Genomic DNA, 16,899 nt, shown 5'->3' on the forward strand with positions numbered 1-16,899 from the left:
TGACACCAGGCATCCTAAAGACGAATCCCACTTTGGGATTTCTACCCGGACCTTCAACAGGGTCTCTGCAAGTCTCCCCAACCTCCGGAGGACCCTGCTGGGCGGTGCCGCCAGCCGGGTGGGGCCAGGGGCGTCAGGGCCGCTGCGCTGACCCGAGGACGCAGTGCCAGGACGCAGCGCGTCGCTCTCACCCCGGACGCCTCAGTTTCTCACCCGGGGGTAAAACCGACTCTGGATTTTCTCTGCACTCTCAGGGTTAGTACTCCGAAGGCGCAATCTGTTCTCAGCTGGGAGGAAATCAAATGCCTTTTCAGTCTGCAGCCCCCATTCCGGCTCTTACTTCCCAGGATCCCACTTCGCGGGCGCATTTGGCACCAAGCGGGGAAATGTGGAGAAGCCACTGCACGGCAAGGGAGCTGGTGGCGTGTGATTTAGGTAAACAATTGGCCATTGAAAAATCTCATCACCACATTTCTAATGAACTAACAATATCATTCACTTTTGTTCCCTATGCATTAGCCCTTTCTTCCTTTGTTTATTTTTTCTCAGTTGGCATAGTCAAATACAATCCAGATGTAACCAGATGGTCTGGGCTTGAATCCCAACTTCATTTACTCTCTGGGTGACTTTGTACACTTACCCAACCTCTCTGAGCCTCTACTTCCCCACCTGTGAAATGATGTTTATAAAACTATCTCAAGGATTATGAGTAATTCGGGATATAACAAATATGAAAATGGTCATATCATAATATGTGGGTGGTTAACCTACGTTGGTTTCTTTGCTATCTTCTCTTCTCCTCTGCCTGCCCCACTTATCATGCAATTTCATCTTTCTGAGAAGAAAATCAAGAATAAATTATTTCCTTGATTTGGTCTGTTTGCTTGTTTTCTTTGAAATAAATCCATGAACCACTGAAGGTTTATCCTAAAGGGATTTACTTCAGTTTTCTGGAGCAGAGGAAGAGTTGCGTAGTGGATTTCTAGCCGGTAGCAAGCCTCTGCCCCTGTGCACAGCAAGTGTTAGGTTCTTTATTACTCATTCTAATTGTTTGACTGAAATAAGAAATGGCAAGCAGGCGTCCCTCCTCCTCTTATACCAGCGTCACAGGGCGGGGCTCAAGTTGGTGAATAGACTGTGGTCCATGAAGCACACTTATCCATCCCACTGAATGGGTCTAATTAAAAGGACCAAGAATAACATTTAGTGGTGAGGATGTGGAGAAACTGCAACCCTCATTCATTGCTAATAGGAATATTACATATTTTTACCCTTGGAGAACAATTTGGAAATTTCTCTAAAAGTTAACCCTACCATGGAAGAAAAAATATGAAACTATTAAACCTTACCACCAGGGAATCCCCTGATACTGTGTCAAACTTCAGGGACACCCAAATCAATAGGCCATGCCCTCGATCCTGAGGCTGACTCTTGTGAAGCTTATGTAGGTAGCAGAGAAGCTTAGATTACCTGTAGGCATGCCTAAGAGTTACTTCTGGAGGACCTCTGCTGTTGCTCAGATGTGGCCTTATTCTCTCTAAGACCAACTCTGCAAATGAAATCACTGCCGTCCCCCCTACGTGGGACATGACATCCAGGGGTGAAAGTCTCCCTGGCAACGTGGGAGATGACTCCCAGGGATGAATCAGACCAGACACCGTGGCATCAATAATTACTTCCTGACCAAAAGGGGGAAAAGAAGATACTAATAAAGTATCAGTGGCGGAGAGAGTTCTAAATAGTCAAGAGGCTACTCTAGAGGTTGCTCTTACACAAGCTTTAGGTAGACCTTGCTACCTAACACAACCTGCCAACCCCCAACCAGGACCATTCCAGCCAATCCTAAAGAACACCTAGGGCAATATAGAAGATTCCGGAAGGGTTTCATGCACTAGAATAACTTTCCAGAAACCTACAACCTCCAAATGGGTCCCTGGTCCAGATAAGTCCTGAAACCTAAACCAGCTCTCCAGAACATCAGATAGTTCCATCTCCCCACCCCATATTAGTGACAACCCTTCTAATATGAAAAATTTAGGCCTGCCATAGCCCTAACACCCCTAAAGAGAGGTATGGAAAGATCAAAGGTGATGGTGGAATTATATAGAGAAGATAGGACTTAACAAATGAATATGAATACTGAGTCACTAAATTGATATCTCTTTTAGTTTCCAGTCTTTTAGAGCAGCTAGAAATAAAAACCTAAATTTGTGGAATTGTAACCCATACCAAACTCTGAAATATGTTGTACAACTAATTGTGGTGCTGTGCTTTGAAATTTATAGCATTTTTTGTGTATATGTTATTTTTCACAAAAAAAAATAAAGAAGAAAAAAAAAGTCAATTGTGATGATAAAAAAGTATTTAAGCCCTCTAGCCTTCTATACTCTGGAGCAGCTAGAAGAAAAAATCTGAGAGGATCGTATGGTGGCCCATGACAAACTCTGGGATCTGTCCTGTAACCACCTGTTGAAGAGTGCTTTGAAAACTATTGCTTTTTCATTTCTTTGCTTTGTATATATGTTATACTATAGAATAAAAAAAGTTAAAAAAAAAAAAAGTTAACCCACATATCACCCAGAAATTTTGCTCTTAGGGTCTAAGCAAGAGAAATGAGAACATATATCCACACAGACATGGGGGGTCACAGCACCATTATCCATAATGGCCAAAAAGGGAAGCACTTCAAATGTCCATCAACTGGTGACTGGACAATGGAATACTGGTCAGCAATAAACAAACTATTACTGATACAAATTACAATACAATGAACCTCAAAGCACTATGCTGAGTAAAAGGAGCCAGATGCCAAACACGTTGTATGATTCCATTAATGTGAAATGTCCAGAAAACGCAAATCTATAGAGACAGAAAGCATATTAGCGGTTGTTTGGGACTACAGGTAGGAATGGGGATTGACTAAAAACAGGCACAGGGGATCTGTTGGGGATGTTGGAAATGTCCTAAAACTGGATTGTGGTGATGATTCTACAACTCTGTAAGCTCATAAATAATTCTTTAAACTATACACTTAAAATTGTTAAATTTTACTGTATGTCAGTTAAATCTCCATAAAGTCATTAAAAAGGATGCTTGTTGTTACTCATGAACTTGCACAATGAGCTCCATCGAAGTAGCATCCAAAGGGTGTGAAGAGCATCCCATCGATCTGAACTCGAGGAAACAGGCCCACGTCTGTCTTTCAGCTTAAATAACACTCCTTATTCTGCGACTCTCTCGGAAACAACCCTGGGGCTCCACTTCTTGACAAGGCGAGTGAAGGAGAGACAGGGCTGGACGACGGCGGACAAGGAGGACAAAGGCCTCAGACCAGCAGGCCAGAGTTGCTTTGTGTTCACTGGCATCAGGAACGGAAACGCATCTGCCAGGACTGATCTCTTGAGAGCCGTCACCTAAAATGCCCATCGAGCCATTTCCTGCCTGGGCCAGCAACCCCTCTGTGTCCCACTCTCTCCTATTCTTCCTTTTTCTCTTGATCTGCGATCTCCTCTGGGCTGCGCTTGTGCGTCTGTGATCCCCCCAGTTACCTGTGCACCGGGAAGGCACATCTGCCTGGATCTGCTCCTGACGTGGGTCGGAGCTCTGTACGCAACATTTCAAACCAAGGAAACCCTATCCTTCAGCCATTATTTCCCCGTCACTTATAAAACTTTTTCTAGCTAGGTCTTATTTACAAGCAAATATTTAAGGAGCTCTAAGATTATAAATTTGCAGTTTACATTATTGAAGAAAACAAATGCCAGTGAGATCTCAAAGAATCATGAAGTTTGCCCATCAATTCCAGTACGTCAGAATTAAATATCAAGAAAGAGGGGCATCACAGTATCATGCAGATAAATATGATGTGCTCATAATACTGATGTTTGCAATTCTACAAGTATGTAAAAAATTCAGAAACTGTATGAAAATAAATAATGCCTTATAAGGTAAAAACTAAAGCTTATTTGAAACCGAAAATGCTCACAAAGGCCTATCTACTAACTGAATATTTTGGAATTTCAGTTATACGGGGTTTTCTGCATAAGAAACTTATAATACTTTACAAATGATTGCCATTCTAATATTAAAAATAATAGCTAATAAGGAACGAGTACTTGTGAAACCCCAGGCACCTTATTTAATGTTCACAATGAGCCTGAGAGATAGGCAGAGTAATTTACCTATTTTACAGATGAGAAAAGTAAGACACAAGAAGTCACGTGGTGAGAGCAGCCGGGACTCCATCCACGCAGACCCGAGGCAGCCAGCGCTGGTGGGAACCCACACCTTCGTTTTTGCAAATGGGGACAAGGGCACGTGACGCTTATTCAAGAATGAGACAAGTCAGTGCTCTGTAGATGTTCGTGCCTGAACCTCCCCTTTCAGCGCTGTCCACGCCACTCACCAGGAAACAGGACTCTCCTGAACAACTGGCTCAGGTGGATGCTGCTTCTTTCGTACTCACCTGTCTTCTTGTTGCGCGAGCCGCAGGCAGCGGGAACCTTCCAGACTCTTCACTTGCTGGAAATCACCGGAGCAGCTGAAAATGAAGGGATCATTTCTGTTTAGGTCACCAGGTCACAGGAGCTAAGTAAGTAGCACTTTTGTCTGGTTTACAATGACAAGTAATGCACATTTTTTTGGCATCAATGCCACTGAGAGGGTTACAGATGAGGAGCATAATCACACGTGGAGACAGCCTTGTATTTTAAGTAACTAAAACTAGTGGGTTGAATCAAATTTATATCATTACATGTCTAGTTATTATGTATCAAAAACTTCGAAATCTCCCTTCGGTACGCCTATGCATTTTTAGTTTGTCTTCTTACATTTGGTATCAGCTAAGAGTAACAGAAGAGAACAGCAAACCCTGAGAAGGGGAGAGTGGTGTGCAGACAGGGGCACCGCGACGCCTTCCCCAGGTGACCGCGCTGGCTGCATCGGGAAGCCCGGCCCTGACCCTGGCCTGACCGCAGAGAGAGCCCCACGGCCGACCTCCAGGAGACTGCAGTCGGCTCTCCCACCACAGCTCAAACGGGGTTGTGCAGGAATTTCGTGTTCCCCCAATAAAAGAAATCTCAAGACTATTTAACCTATGTGGAAAACTAATGCAGACAGGGTAAATATTTCCAGACCTTGGAACCTAAACAATAAAAACCAGCAGCGGCTGAGAGCCTGGTGTACAGAAGGCTCTGGGCTTGGCGCTCCATTCCTATTGCTTCTAGTCCCGGTGACTCAGGAAAGCAGGCGTCCTTCTTCTTATTTACCGGAAAGAAAGAACAAACTGGGGCCAAGGTTATGACTTTCCTGTCTGACTCCAAGCCCATCGCGCTCTCGCCCTGCAGCAGACTTCAGCGCACTACCGAGGCTACATGGGTGTGGCTACCTGAACGGTTATCCTTCGTCTCTTCAAACCCAACGGGAACCCAGGACAGGACAGCACTCCCAGACAAGACGTGGACTGTTCCTCAGGAGAACACAGTTCAGCAAAGAGGAGCAGAAAGAAGATTTTAAGAAGAACGACCCAGGCGGTAACTGCTGGGGGAAGCCAGAGAAGGGCAGTGAGTGTGAGCTGGAGAGAAGGGGGTCCTGTCCTCGGTGCCGAGAGACCTGGCCAGGCCCACAGCGGGCAGACTCGCATGGCACAGAAGGGGGGAAGGGCCTGCCGCAGAGCCCCCAGCCAGGAAAGGTGCTGTCCTGCGGGGCAGCGAAGACACACCGCAGCGTGGCGTGGTGGGGCTGTGCTGGGAAGCGGGAAGGTTGCACGCCACGTGAGAGCACGTGCTCCAGGAGCTCACTGGGCGTTAAAGAAACCCAGTCCTAAAAAGGTCCGAGCAACGCCTTGTTGGAAGAGGGTCACTTCCCATCAAGGGTAGGGATTTGTGTCTTCTTTTTTAAATCCATCATTAAAAAAAAGTATGAGGCAACACCAAAAAGCCTATGAGACAAGTATTAGAAATCAGAATTTCTGGGTTCTGTTTTCAGTCTCAGTCATTTATTCTCTGAAAAGGCAACAACGGAAATCATTGACACTCTTCTCAACTGGTTTCTGCTAAATGAGAAAAATATGTAACCACCCACACACCCTCCTGCCACTCCATGCACGAGTCCATCTCACTCTAAAGGCACAGAGGACTGGCAGGGAGATGCCAAGAGTTCAAAATACCAGTTTTAATATGTTCTTGCCTCCCAAACTGCCCTATTTCACTTTCTGGTGTATATTAGGCCGGAGATAGAGTGGACAGTAAATTATGTTATTTTAAACTTATTAATGATGCTGACATCTTTTAGTATAACAGCAAATAATGACAACTGTGTAGATTTAAAGCATGGTTTCTAGATAATATATAACTTTTAACTATGATTACAATTTTCCTGCTTTGTGAACAACTTGACAGTTTTCCAATTACACTGTGTTTATTACACAGTTGTTAATCTGTACAGGATTGGGGTGAGCATTTATTTTAGTGAGCTTTCAGCAGGCAAGTTAACCTTCCCACATATTCTCCCAGGCTCCCTCAGCCCTAACTTGGGCTTAAAAATTCATTTTAGTAACTTGCTGAGCATCAGAGATTTGATGCTGATGGTTAGCCATCTCAGCGCTGCAATTTAGAAGGGCAAGTGGAAACGTCCCTGTGGGGCTCCAGGGCTGGACGGAGGCAGCCCCAGCTGCTGCTCGGGGTCACTGCTACGTGGAGCTTTGCACAGACTGTTTTAGAAAAGACAGGGCAACTGGACAGACACATATATTCCACAATGGGATGATGTGCCCAAATACACTTGCCCTACACATCATCTCGCTTAGCAAGGCAGCAACAGTAAAAGCCAGGAGTGAAAGAAAATGAGAGAAAAGGGTCAGAAATGAGAGTCCCTTTTATATTTTACACATGTGAGTGTGTTATATATATATATATGTTTTAACACTGGTCATCCTTCCCCTTGAAGTTTTCCTGTATCACAATCTTTGAATCATTTTGCCAACACAAAGACTACAATTTCTAAGTTGGGAAACACCAGAAAAAAATTCTTAGGAAATTCTTTGAATACATTTCCAGAGCCACTAAACCGCAGTTCTTGCCCCATAAATATCTTTTTGCTTTCATTCTTTCACTTATTTATTCAACATTTGTTAAATGCCTGCTACTTCTACAGTAAATACAATCCTTTTGCTCAGATTGTTCAGAGTCTAGTGGGGGAGACAGATAAATAAATAAACTTCATTTTTTACAGTGTGCGGTGCTGTGATGAGGTTCCAACAAGGTGCCAATGATGGGGGTGGGGCGGGAAGGTCAGAGCGTCTTCCTGGAAATGGCGCATCTGGGAAACCCTGAAGGATGATGAGGAGTTGTCCACGTCAAGAAGATGTAAAGGGACACTCTAATTGGAAAAACGCCAAACAGTATAAAGTTGAAAGACAGCAAAAACATGCCCTCACATATAAATCATATTGGTGAACACAAAGGACAAGGAGAGAGTTCTGAAATCTGCAGGAGAAAAGCAACATGCCATGGACAAAAGAGACCAATTAGACTGAGTGCCAATTTTTCATTAGAAACCAGAGGGACAAGAAGGCAGTGAGTTAAAATACTTAAAGTGCAAAAAAAATACAATTTGCTAACCAAGAATTTCATGCCCAGCAAGGTTTTCAAATATGATGGGGAGAATAAGACATTCCCAGAAAAACAAATGCTGAGGGAATCCATCACCCCTGGACCTGCCCTACAAGCAGTGCTACAGGGATCCTTCAGACTGAAAGGGAAGGACACAAGAGAGTGGCTCAAAGTGGCATAAAGAAATAAAGACCTTTGGTAAATGTCACCACTTGGGTAATTATCAATTCCAGTACTTGTGTTTTGGTATATAACTCCACTTCTTACTTCCTACAGTTATTAATATGCAAACACATAAAAGTAATGATAATTCTTTGGTTTTGGACATATAATGTACAAAGATATAACTTTTAACAAGTTCAAAATAAGGTGGGGATATGGGGTTGGGACAGTGTATGTGTCTGCTATTGAAGTCAAGTTAGAATCAAAACAAATATGATTGTCCGGGTGCCTGCTCATGCAAAGCAAAGCAAAAACAAACAAAAATATGATTGTTACATATTTAAGATGTTAAATTTTAACCCCATGGTAAGCATAAGGAAAATATATGAAAAACATATCCAAATAGAAATAATAAAGAACCCAATATGATACAATACAGAAAATTTAAAATATGAAAGTAGATTTTAACAGAAGAATTTGAGGGACAAATAAGGAATAAGACTTATAAAGATAAATAGCAAAATGGCCAGTCATTTTGCTATTTAGAGACAGAATGGATAAAAAAAGCATGACCCAACTATATGCTGTCTATAAAAGACTCACCTTAAATTTAAAACATAAGTAGGCTGAAAGTGAAAGGATAGAAAAGAAAAATATATACCATGCAGGTAGTAACTAAAAGAGAGCTGGGATATTTATACTAATACAGATAAAATATACTTTAAATAAAAAACCTGATGAGTGAAAAAGATGGTCCATTATATACTGGGGTCAATTCCACAAGAAGATGTTAACAATTATAAATATATTTGCAGAGCCTCAAAATATATGAAGCAAATACTGACAGGTTTGAAAGGAGCATAGATGATTCTACATTAATAGTAGAAGACTTTAATACATGACTTTCAATAATGGATAGCCCATCTAGACCGAAGATCAATAAGGAAATGCAAGGCTTGAACGATCCTCTCTGCCAACCAGACCTGGCAGATATAAGTAGAAAACGTCACCCAACAGCAGCAGAATCCACCGTATTTGAAAGTGTACACAGATCATTTTTGAAGGCAGATGATATCTTAGGTCACAAAAAGAATCTTAATAAATTAAAAAATTTGTAAATCACATAATGTATCTTCTCTAACCACAATGGAACGAACCTAGAAATCAATAAAAGAGGAACATAAACAAATGTGCAAATTAAACATACATTTAAACCAACAAGTTAAAGAGGAAATTACAAGGAAAATTATGGAATATTTTGAGGAGAATGAAATGAAAACCCTGCATAGTAAAGCTTATGGCAGGAAAGAAACTGCTAGGAGGGAAATTTATAGCTCTAAATGTTTAAATTAAAGAAGAAGAAAGAACTCACATCAGAGACTTAACCTCACAAGTGGAAGAACTAGAAAAAAAAAGAATAAACTAAACCAAAAGAGAGCAGAAGGAAGGAAATTAAAAATATTAGGGTGGAGATAAATGAGATCAAGAATAAAAAGATATAGAGAATCAACAAAGCCAAGTGGATTCATTAAAAAGAGCAATAAAATTAACAAACCTTTACCTAGACTGACAAAGAGAAAAAGAGATCATGCAAATAACTAGTATCAGAAATGAAATGGAGTACATTACCACTGACCCCACTGAAATCAAAAGGACTATGGGAGATACTATGAACAAGTGTGCACCAACTAATTAGATAACTTAGATGAAAAGGGAAAAAGCATAGAAACACACAAACTACTTCACTGACACAAGGAGAAACAGAAGATCTCATAAACAACAACCAGTGAAGAGATTGAATCAGTAATCACAAACCTCCCAACAAAATGAGCCCAGGACCAAATGGTCTCACAGGGAAATTCTCCCAAACATTCCAAGAAACTTAACACCAGCCCTGCACCAAATCCTCCTATAAATTGAAGAGGAAGGAACACTTCCTAATACGTTCTACAAGGCCAACATCACCCTCATACTAAAACCAGAAAAGGTACCATAAAAAAATTACAGACCAACTTCTCTTATGACTATAGATGTAAAATACCTCAACAAAATATTACTCACCAAATTCAACAATTGTATAATCAACAATTGTATAATCCAACAAGTATACATCATGAAATCAAGTGGGATTCATGTGTGGTTCAACATATGAAAGTCAATTAATGTAAGTCAACGCATTAACAGAATGAAGGGGAAAAAACCACAGCCATCTCAATTGCTTCAGAGAAGGCATTTGCCAAAATCCTGCACCCTTCTTGTTGAAAACACTTAGGAAACTCAGAATAGAAAGAATGTTCCTCAACATGGTAAAAGGCATGTATGAAATACCCGCCACCGACATCACACACAGTGGTGAAAGGCTGAAAGTTTTCCTTCCAAGATCAGGAACAAGACAAGGCTACCCACTCTCCCACAGTGACTGAATATTGTACTGGAAGTTCTAGCCAGAGGAATTAGGCAAGAAAAAGAAATAAAATGCATCCAGATTGGAAGGGAAGAAGTAAAATTTTCCCTATTTGCCAATGATTATGAGTCTTTATACAGAAAATCCTGAGAACTCCAAAAACAATGCCACTAGAGTTAATAAGTGAATTCAGAAAAGTGGCAGAGTACAAGATCAATACCCCCAAATCAGTAGTGTTTTAATACACTAGTAATAAACAATCTGAATAAGAAATCAGGAAAAAAATCCAATTATAACAGCAACTTAGAAAATCATATATCAAGGAATCAATCTAACCAAGAATGTAAAAGACTTGTACACAGAAAACTACAAAACATTGCTGAAAGAACTGAAAGACAACCTAAATAAATGGAAGGATGCTCCATGTTTATGGGTTGGAAGATTAAATATTGTCAAGATGTCAGTTCTATCCAAAGCAATTCATAGACCCAGTACACTCCCAATCAAAATTCCAAAAACCTTCTTTGCAGAAAGGGAACAGTCAATCTTCAAATTTATATGGAAAGGTAAAGGACCCTGAATAGCCAAAGTCATCTTGAGAAAGAGGAATGATGTTGCAGAACTCCAACTTCCTGATCTTAAAGCTCATTACAAATCCACAGTAATCGAAACAGCATGGTATTTGGCACAAGGACAGATATACAGACCACTAAAATGTAATTGAGAGCTCAGAAATCAAACCTCATATTATGGCCAACTGATTTTTGACAAGGGGACACAGATCACTCAATTGGGAAAGAATAGCTTCTTCAACAATGGTGCTGGAAAAACTGGATCCACATTTGCAAAATAATGAAGGTGAACCCCTACTTTACACCATGTAAAGATCAACCCAACATGGATCTAAGACATAAATATAAGAGCCATAACTATAAAACTCCTAGAAGAATATATAGAGAAGCATCTTTAGGACCTTGTATTAAGCAATGGTTTCTTAGACTTTACACCCGAAACACATGCAACAAATGAAAAAACAGATAAATCAGATATCATCAAAGTTAAAAACTTTTGAGCCTGAAATGACTTTAACATGAAAGTAGAACAACAACCCAGACAATGAGAGAAAATATCTGGAAACTACATATCAGATCATCATTTAATATTCAGAACATATAACAAATCCTACAACTCAAAATAAAAAAGACTAACAACCTAATTTTAAAAAATAGTTTAAAAGACTTGAATAGAAAAAAAAAAAGAGACTTGAATAGACATTTCTCCAAAGAAGATACACAAATGGCCAAAGGTAAAAATGTTAACATCATTAGCCTATAGGGAAATGTAAATCAAAACCCTAGGGAGAAGCCATTTCACACCCACCAGAACGGCTAATGGAAAATTACAAGTGTTGAGAGGATGTGGACAAAGAGGAACACTCACTCACTGCTGGTGGGAGTGTAAAATGGTGCAGACACTGTGGAAGACATTTTGTTGGTCTCTCAGAATAAGTATAGAATTACAATATGAACTAGCAATTCTACTTCTGGGTATGTACCCCGAAGAATTGAAAGCAGGAATTCAAACATAAACTTGCACACCAATGTCCACAGCAGTATTATTCACGATTGCCAAAAGATGAAGCAACCTGAGCCCATCAAATGAGGCATGGACGCACAAAACGTGATCTCTACATAGAGTGGAATATTATTCAGCTGTAGAAAGGAACGAAGCTCTGACACATGTGACAACGTGGATGAATCTTGAAGACGTCACGTTGCGTGAAATGAGCCAAAAGCACATATATGAGCTCAATGATATGAAATAATTAGAATGAGGAATCTCATGGAGGCAGAATCTAGAATATTTGTCACCAGATGACAGGGTAGGGGTAGAGAACAGGAAATTAAGGATTAAAATATACAGAGTTCTATGTGGGATGATGGAAAAGTTTTGGTGATAAATGCTGGTGGTGATTGCATAGCACTGTGAACATAATTACCAGTGATGAATGTGGCTAAAAGGTGAGATTTCAGGTTATATGAGATGCTTCTTGAATAAAAGTTTTGTAAAAAATCCACATAACTGCACAACAGAAGTATTGAAGCTTTGGGCCACGGTGGCTCAGCAGGCAAGAATGCTTGCCTGCCATGCCAGAGGACCTGGGTTCGATTCCCGGTGCCTGCCCATGTAAAAAAAAAAAGAGAAAGAAAAAGAAGTATTGAAGCTTAAATTACACTGCGGAGTATAATTATAAAACTGTGCTTTCATCAATTGTAACAAATACACCACACTAATGCAAAATGTTAATAATAGGGTTGAATATGGGAATGCTGTATTTTATGCGTGATTGGCAAATCTGCACCTTCTGAAATTAAAAAAAAAAAAAAGATACCACTTCATACCCATGAGGATGACCATTGTTAAAAACAATAACAACACAACATATGACAGGTGTTGGCAAGGATGCAGAGAGACAGGATGCACACTCACTGCTGGTGAGAACGTGAAAGGGTGCGGCGGCTATGGGTGATGGTTTGTGGCTCCTCAGAAATCTAAGCAGGGAATTACCATGTGACCAGCCGATCCACTTCGAGGTTTTTACTCAGAAGAGCTGAAAGCAGGAACTTGAACACATATTTTTACAGCAATGTTCGTAGTATCCTGCTAGCCAAAAAACAGAAATCACCCAGCGTCTGTCAGCCAGCGAATGGACGAACAGGAGGTTTGGTGCAGACGCAGCGGAGCGTTATTCAACAGGGAAAGCGGAGGCAGCTCCATGTCCTATTTATGGTAAACCTTTTACTTTGACACAGGACAGTTGTTTCGTAGTTTGTTGGGAGTTATTTTTTGATTAACCCCTCAGATGATCTCATCTGATACATGAGAGATGCTCAACAAATTGATGATTGCCAAATGATGATGTCGAATACTTACAATTCTACAACTCATTTCAGAAAACTCATGATTGATCTTACTCTCCTGACATGCGACAACACGAATGCACCTCGACAACCTCACGCTGAGGGAAATAAGCCAGACACAAAGGACAGACGTCGTGTGATCTCACTGATACGAAGTAATTCGCCCAAACAGATTCGTCGAGTCAGACCTTGCATACGGGTTGGGGGGCACGGCAGGGTGCACGCAGTGAACACCCCGGAACTGTGCGTCCACAGAAGGCTAAGGGGGGGGGTTCAGCTTGTATCGATGATCAGTAATAGCTACTCTTCCTTAGATTCAATTATCGAGTTCAGATCAGGGATATGAATAATACCAACCTTTTTTACTAGAGTAAAAACTTAAAAACTAGGATCATGCGACACAAACAGCGGGCCCAGTGTAAACATGGTTTGTGGTTAATAGCACAATTATGACGATGTTCTTTCATCAATTGTAACAAATGTCTCACACTAATGGGAGGGGATAATAATAGGGTAGCATATGGGAACACTGCATTTTATGCATGATTTTTACGTAAGCCACAGTTTCTCTCATAAAAAAATGTTTCAAAAAAGAAAGCGCGAATTCCCCGGGCACAGAGCCAGAGCAGGCAGCCGCCCTCGACTCCCGCCCCCTTCCCATGGGTCAGGCCCGCAGCGCCCTTCCCTTCCTGCCTGGCCCAGCCGCTCGGCTGGTGGGTTTCTCTTCTTCCCTACGGACCCCTCATCCCAGCTTCGTGGTACAAAGGGGTGAGGGTGAGGCATAGCCCGGCTGGCCCTCGTGGCGGGTGCTGAGTCTTGCTTCTCTCCAGGCCCCAAGTGGGTGCCGTCGCCAAAGGGCGTTAGGCTGGAACTTACACCTTTTAGGTTCTCCAAGAGAAAGAATAAATACATATATACAGATAGGTAAAACTGAGTATCAGCAAGTAATTATTTAGAATGAGGAAAGAAATCACAACAGGGGACTGAAGTCTTGGGGAATCAGGACATTTCCTGAAGCATCTTTAGGTGAGTTACCGGAAATGCTTGTGCACAAATGCTTCCTGACTGGCCTGTGGGTGCGCCCAGGGCCCCCAGCCCCCAGGGACCGTGCGGGGAGGGGCGGCCTTGCGGTCAGGCAGCTCCGGCCAGCTGGGAGGCGGTAGGAGAAGGCCAAGCTCTGCTCCCGGTTGCCAACATCACCCCAGGTTAGGCCTGTTCTTCTTGTCCAGACTTTAACAACCCCCCTTCCTCTCTGGAAAAGCAGCCCTGGATTGCACGATGGATTATATGACTGCCCTGTTTATGCTGGACGCCACTGTGACCCCATAGGCCGAGCTCTGCTGGGAGCACCCAGGTCCCACCTTAGCCCCTTCGGCCTCTTTGCCTGCCCCGGGCCTGGGGCACCTCGGCCTCCCAGCCTTACGGTGTAATCACGTGGGCCTACTACAGGAGGTTGCAAGAATTTCCTCTCTTCCTAAAAGGCATTATTTTAGTAGTATATAAATTCAGACTTAAAAAAAAACACCCATCTGTGTGTCAAGCTTTTCTCCTTTAGACATCCTACAATCTAGCCAGTCTCTCTGTTAGGCTTTCGTGAAGACCCACCCGCCTCCTGACATTCAAACCTGTCGAAAAGCTCACCTGTGCTCTGCGTGACGTGACACTGCAGCCGAGCGTGCCGGGGCCGAGTGCCGGCGGAGCAGCAGGTTGTCCCCTGCGGGTCCCCGAGTCAGCTCATCATCATGAGAGAGACAGAAGAGTGGGGCGGAGAAGGGGTCCCCACCCGCCCACCCCCACGTGAGGCCCGTTCATCCAGGATGGGGGGGACGCCTGGACAGCGCCGCTGTGGGCAGGCTTCCGGCTCCAGCCCCACCACTTCAGAGCCTTGGAGTCACGATGTTAAGCACAAAAAAACAGGCTTATTTCCCCTGCCACTGCCATGTGCAATGTCGAGGGAACATCAAGGAGTTAAGATTTAAAAGGCAGTTTCCTCTGAGTGCTGATTTGGGCACATAAACAGTGGCGTGGTTAAATGCTACTCTGTGATTAAAGTAATTATACTTCAGCCCTGGAATGAAGTGATGAAAAGCCCCATCGCAGCAAAGTTGATTCCATCAGCAAACTCGGTGACAAGTCAGCGGGCCTGGATGCTCCCTTCTCTCTGAATTTACTACTTCTTACTTAGGAACTGTCTCTGGGAAAGAAGGAGCTTGAGGACAAGTGTGGGCGCGCTGCCCACCTCTCCAGGTGCCAGCTTGCCACCGACCAGCGTGTGTGGAGCATGGCTTGGGGACTTGGCCCCCAGCAGCTTAGGTGACTCATGTCCAGTGGGAGCCCTGGGAGAGCTTCCCTCGGAGCGGCCAAGGTCTCTGCATTCCCCTGTCTCGCCAGCCCCTGCTGGGGCTGGACTGTCACTGCTCAGCGAGTGTGAAGTCCACTCAGAGAAAGGCTTGTGGTGTGGACAAGACTTCCCCAGAAGGGTGAGCGCCCCAGGACTGAAGAGAGGACAGTGCTGAGTGCTGGCCCGGTGCCTGCCCAGGCCCAGGCAGGGGGTCAGACGGGTGGACTCATCCCAAAGAAAGGACACGTGGCTCTTTCCCCGCTTCCACTTTGGAATCATGTCTTTGTCAAGGAGGAGGTCGCAGCAGCCACCTGTCCATCCTTCACCCCAGAGCTCAATCCCCCGCCGCGTGCCACAGCAGTGGAACCCTTCTGAGCTTTCGGGAGAATCATTTCTTTACGCTTACGGTTCTTTATTCTTACAGACCTTCCTTCGTGAGTTACTGTTGGCAGCTACATTCCTGCTAATTAGCTGCCCTTGATGGATTTATTTCATCCAGCCGTAAATTTCAGAGGAGCGATTCCCAGGCCAATTGAAAAGCAGAACTTACAGACTGAGCTTACTGGCAGTCGGTTTGGGTGACTGCCACCGAGGAGGCCAAGCAGATTCCCTGGGCACCAGAGCGCACAGTTCCCAGGGACACAAGCTGAGGCCGTAGAATGATGGACCCGCAGGGATCTCACATAGACCATTTAGCTCAGTCACTTCCTTTTACAAATGAGGGACCTGGGGCCCGTAAAGGTGAATTAGTTTGCCCAATCTCACAGGTATTTAGTGGTCACCTCTGAAAGTGGAAAGGGCACGAGTGATGCTGCAGAGCACAGGGTGGTAGGTCTGTCTCTGAGACAGCCAGTGTTCCGTGGCTGTGGGCAATGGCCGGTCTGTGACTTTCAAGTTCATTTTTCTTTTCACTTCCTAACTTGTTGTCATGGAGTAATATGTCCCTAAAGAAGACACATGGAATCTAGCTATTGAGATATTGCAGATATTCCAAAAAGCATACACGGTAGCTGACATAACTTTGATGGGTTTTGTGGGCAAAGTTCCCCAAATGTCTCGACCTGTGTCCTCGGTTCCGGCCATAACCTGCCGTTTGCCGCAGGCTCCATGCTCTGGGTCTGGAATGCTCTCGGGTTCTCCATCCGTCTCACGCTTGAAGAGTGGTTCGGGAGTCTCTGTGAGGTGGTGATGGTGGGGCAGTTTGTTTTCAAGGATATTTGAGAAGAAATCTTTCTTGTTATATTTATGGCAACTTCTCCAAATGGCTTTTTAAAATTTATGTATTATTCTCAGATTTGTGAGGTGAAAGCCAGGATGTTTTTCTCTTCTTTTTTCCTTCCTCCCTTCCTCTTTTCTTCACTTCCTTCCTTCCTTCCTCCACTCTCTTTCTTTCACTCTCTTCCTTCCTTCCTTTCTCCTTTCCCATCTTTTCCTTCTCCTCCTCCATTCCTCAAATTCCAA

At 43.2% G+C, this 16,899-nt stretch overlaps 1 protein-coding gene across 3 annotated transcripts in view; it reads right to left on the reverse strand.

Annotated features, from left to right (window-relative positions):
- FRMD6 (FERM domain containing 6) overlaps positions 1-16,899 on the reverse strand; it is a 254,619-nt gene that overhangs the window by 118,147 nt on the left and 119,573 nt on the right. For all 3 annotated transcript variants that reach the window (XM_077126768.1, XM_077126767.1, XM_077126769.1), the window contains one exon: positions 4,466-4,540. The gene's annotated coding sequence lies outside the window, so the exon portion shown is untranslated. The remainder of the gene's footprint in view (positions 1-4,465; positions 4,541-16,899) is intronic.

The sequence above is a fragment of the Tamandua tetradactyla genome, chromosome 14, assembly GCF_023851605.1.
Source record: "Tamandua tetradactyla isolate mTamTet1 chromosome 14, mTamTet1.pri, whole genome shotgun sequence".
Classification (NCBI taxonomy): Eukaryota; Metazoa; Chordata; class Mammalia; order Pilosa; family Myrmecophagidae; genus Tamandua; species Tamandua tetradactyla.